This window comes from Eucalyptus grandis, chromosome 9, assembly GCF_016545825.1.
Source record: "Eucalyptus grandis isolate ANBG69807.140 chromosome 9, ASM1654582v1, whole genome shotgun sequence".
Lineage (NCBI taxonomy): Eukaryota > Viridiplantae > Streptophyta > Magnoliopsida > Myrtales > Myrtaceae > Eucalyptus > Eucalyptus grandis.
Genome location: NC_052620.1, coordinates 14102329 through 14106872, shown reverse-complemented (window position 1 = coordinate 14106872; position 4544 = coordinate 14102329). Strand labels below are relative to the sequence as shown.

Sequence of the window (4544 nt, the reverse complement as noted above, 5' to 3'; positions counted from 1 at the left end):
TTGATTAAATAGGTTAAAAGACGTTCTTTCCAAACCCACTAGAACCCCTTACTATTTGGGCTTTATTATATAAGAGCCATGCCAAACTTATATTTTAAATATCAGGGAAACCATACATCACCCGACCCACTAAAATATGAGTTGATACATGGCTCCACGGCCTAATTTGCCACATCAAACAAAAACTATACCTTTAATAAACTAAATACTAGTCATACAACCAGTTGAGATGCAAGTTGGAAGGACTAGATAAATTCCCAAACCCACTCCCCTACGTAGATTATGGCAGGTAATGGAGATATGAATTGAGTCACATTACAAACGGCACGTCCCTTTTTAATTTTCTGCTGTTCTACCAAATCATCCTATCTTCTCCCCCACCCAAAAAACAACATTACACCATTATTCAGTAGTTATGGCCACACTAAAAAACACACCCGTAAGCTAAAGTCCTCCGCAATTTTTTTTTTCCATAACTATGGCTAGGGGTGAGCGTGGTTCGGGTAGAACCGGAACCGGAACCGAACCGGAGGAGGTTCCGGTTCGGTTCCCGGTTCTAAGGGGACCGGTTCCGGTTCCCGGTTCTATTTTTCTGGGAACCGGCGGTTCCCGGTTCCGGTTCCGGTTCCTATGGGAACCGGAACCGGAGGAACCGGAACCGGCCAAGAAAAACCCTAACCCCCTTTCCCACGTGATTTCATTTTCCCCCCTTCTGCCGATTCTTCCCCCCCTTTCCCTTTCTTTTTCTCTCTCTCTTTCTTTTCTCCCCTTTTTCCTCCTCACGTCACTTCCTGCCTCCCCCAAACTTTTTTTGTTTTCTTCTCTTTCTCTCTCTTCTCTTTCCCCCTCTCTAGTTCGAAATCACCCCCTTCTTCTTCTTCTTCTTCTTCTTCCATCCTCTCTTTTTGAGGGTTTCCTTTTTGGCCGAGGGAGAGAGGGACCAAGCAAGGGAGAGCGACAGAGAGAGGGAAAGCAAGGGGGTTCTGGTTTATCCGTAGATTTTGGGCTGAGAGAGAGATGAGCTCGAGGAGAGAGACCGAGAAGGACAGTTTCCGTGCGGCGAGGGAGAGCGGGAGAGGTTCAGCCGTGCATGGGCTCGGTTAGAGAGTGAGACCGAGAGAGACCAAGGGAGCGAGAGAGAGAGAGTGAGTAGTCCGCTTCGTCTGTGTGAGAAAGAAGTAAGAGACTTGCGTCGCCGGAGGCCAGCCCACCGAGCACCGCCCGCCACAGCACCACGCCGGCCCAGGTAGGCCTTTCTTCATCTGTGCGTGCCTTGTTTTGGGCACGCGGGGTCTGAGTTCGCGGCTGTTCAGCTTATGTGAACTCCAGCCCTGCCGGTTCTCCGTTGACGCTGATGTGCATTCTGGTACGCTTGTTGTGTGTGCTAGTATGCCTATAAAGAGTCTTCGTTCGGGCTTAAGCAGGGGTGAGCACCCGGGAACCGGAGAACCGAATCGGACCCTCCCGTTCTCTGCCTCTGCCCGTCGCTGACGTCGCTCGCCCTCGACACTGCCGTCGGACGCCGCCGCCGGATGCCGGACGCCGTTCGCCCTCAACGCCGCCGCTGGACGCCAGTCGCCCCGCGCTCGTCTCGCCCTTGCCTCCTGCTCCCTCGATGCCGTGACCCCTCACTTGCCTCGCTGCTCAGCCGCTCGCCGTCGACGCCGCCAAACTTTGGCTGAAGAACTCACAGAATCACGATTTCCAGCTCCTAGAATATTGGCATTTAAGGTTTCTCCTCCTTCACACTTTTAATGTTTAATTTGTCTTATGTTATTCACATGATGAGATGCTCATATTGGTTTTCTTGTTCAATTTGTCTTATGTTATTCACGTGATGAGATGCTCATATTGGTTTTCCCTTCAACGGGAGGGGAGCTGTACATAGTGAATGAGAAGAATGATTCTGAATCAAGGGTGAGTTTTTTTGGTGCTTTTAACTCTTTTACACGCTCAAAATGTTTATTTTTTGCGTGTGTTATAGTAATTGAGTTTAGTGATCTGCTGGCTAACTCATTGGTTGCTACTAGCTCATATTATCATTAGTCATAGATGTCTTAGAAGTCATCGATGTGACAACTCGCTTACATGTATAAACATGTTGCATCAGATGTCCCTGAATGGCCAATAGAAAAAGTCAATTCTGGGGCAGTAGATTGATTAATTTTAAGCTATGTTCTTGTTGTCTAAATATCTACTATTACACCAGCAAAAAAATTTTTTTTGGCAAAAAAAGAATTAACCAGTGAAGCTTTTGTTATACGTCAAATATGTACAGTAGATAGAGAACAGAGAGAGTCCTCATTGGTTCGGCAAAATCATCAGTGGAGAAGCCAACTACCTACTCACAGTACATTTACCGTAATTTTTCATTGCGGTTCAGAGAAAATCTTGTACTTCAATCTCTCTTTAGCTTTCTCATATCCTAATCTGTCTGCTGCAATAATGCCTTGAGCTGTTCTTTTCGTGTGAAATCAGAAATGGCTGCAAATAGTTTATAGTTATGATGACAATTAATATCTTTTACTTAAGCAGGAGATCATACTTCGAGATTTAAGATGACATGTTTATGGTTTTGCTGTCTAATTTGGATTAAAAATGTTTTGATAGGGTTCAAAGTCTATATCCATATTGGACGGTCTAATTTCTGGTAACACGGAGAAAATTCCTCCATCACCAGTTATCAAGCAACTGGCTGTGGCTGTAGAGTAAGTTTTTATTATCTACAAGATAGCCATTATAACTTTGACCTCTATATATTTCTTCTATCACTTAGACATCTTTGGAAACTTTTCCCAGGAATGGGAAGAAATTTAGCTCAATGAAAGATTTTCTGGCAACAAACAAAGGTTCTTCTCCTATCAAGGAAAGGGCAGGACTAAGTCTCTTTGCTGTGAGGTCGCTTGTGCTTTGTGAAAAGGAAGATAACATATCCGAGTTTCCAGATGAAGTGAAGCTCTATTCTTTGATTAGTTTGCTGTTTGATGCAGGTAAATCAATAATCAGATTATCAAATTTACTAGTCCATGAAATAATACTCATCCATTATAAAAAAATTGTCGGTTCTTTTTTAAAATTATCCATTATACAGGACTAAGTCTCTTTGTTGTAATATCTGCAAGATATTTGCAGGGGGAAAGTTTCTCGAAGAAAGATCGGTTAAGTTCGAAACCACCGCTGCAACATTGCTGAGAGATATTCATGCAGCTCCACTTGAAAGCTTTGTTACTAAAGTTGTTGAAGTCATTGGAAGTTGTAAAACAATGAGGGATATGGCTTTATTTTGGTGCAGGGTTGTTGCTGAGGTAAGGGACTTTGTGAAGTGAACCGCTAGACTTTGCAAAAGAGAAATAGTTCACATTTTAGAATATTAAACGCTTATGAGTATTATAGATTATGTTTGTGTTATATTTTCTTTGATGAATGACAAGTTTGTTTATTATTGCTGCATTCGTTTCCATTTTTTTAAACTAAAAAATGAAAAAAGAAAAAGAAAAAAGAACCTGTTGGAACCTGGAACCGACCCCGGAACCTGTGACAGGGTAGGTTCCAGGTTCTTGGTTTTGACGGGTAGGTTCCAGGTTCCAAAAAATGAGGAACCTGTACCCGAGGGTAGGTTCCAGGTTCCAAGCGGAACCTGTAAGGAACCGGGAACCGCTCACCCCTAACTATGGCGGCTTTCGCCATCATCTCCTATTGACTAAAGCGCAAGTTCCCATCTTCTTTTCTTTGTGGCCCCTGCTGACTCGCCCTTGGCGCGTTCGGATGGGCGATCTTCCCGCTCGCAATTCGGACATTATCCTTACTTCAACCGTGTTTTATGTTCATTGGAGCCGTACCAGGCATCTGTATTATGACCTCAGTAATTGATAAAGATCTCGCCCTTATGAGAGAACCCATGACTGTCAATGAATGTCGACCACGAGAAAAGCGAGGGAAAGATCCCTTAAAAGCGTCCTCCTTTTGTCGAATCTCGCCAACGAACCCGTGCGAGAAATGGCAACGAACCAGCGCGACGATCTCCCGCGCCTTTTTCTGTCCTCCCTCGCGGCTTCTCACCTCTGTGGGAGCTCGAATTTTTAGCGCTGTTTTTAAAAGAAATCTCTCTCGGCTTCAGTCAACGTCTCTAATTTTTGGATCAGACGGCGAAAGAAGCGCGTTTGCTTGAAGTGAATCTTGAACGATTCGTTGATCCGGACGTTCAGCAATCTGATTCGCCAAAAACACATTTCCAGGTGATTTCCTGTGATCGTCAGAGCTTGAATTCCCAGTGATCTTTCGTCTGTTGAAGAGCCGATCCCAAGCTTCTCTCGTTGTGCAATCTTCACCTATGCATCCAGACGCGTTACCTCATCTCGAGATAGCTCAGTGTTGTTGATTGAGGAGACATGAGTTGCTATTTTGAAGGCATAATGAACTATTTTGTCCACTTCTATAGACGTGGTCCTTGTTGCTTCCGCTTCTTCCTCATCATGTGAATGCTACTTTATGTACTATCGCGGATATGGTCATCTCGTATCCAATTCCTATTAACTAACAAACTA

The 4544-nt window shown here is 44.3% G+C and overlaps 1 long non-coding RNA gene across 3 annotated transcripts; it reads left to right on the top strand.

Moving 5' to 3' along the window:
- The first annotated feature begins 1862 nt into the window (after window positions 1–1862).
- Window positions 1863–3146, top strand: LOC104420304. Of its 3 annotated transcripts, none has more exons than XR_005546658.1 (4): window positions 1863–1917; window positions 2611–2708; window positions 2800–2990; window positions 3133–3146. It is a non-coding gene; the product is annotated as an uncharacterized LOC104420304 (long non-coding RNA). The 3 variants fall into 3 exon arrangements; XR_005546656.1 differs by having other exon boundaries at window positions 3123–3146; XR_005546657.1 differs by having other exon boundaries at window positions 3092–3146.
- Window positions 3147–4544: the final 1398 nt, after the last annotated feature.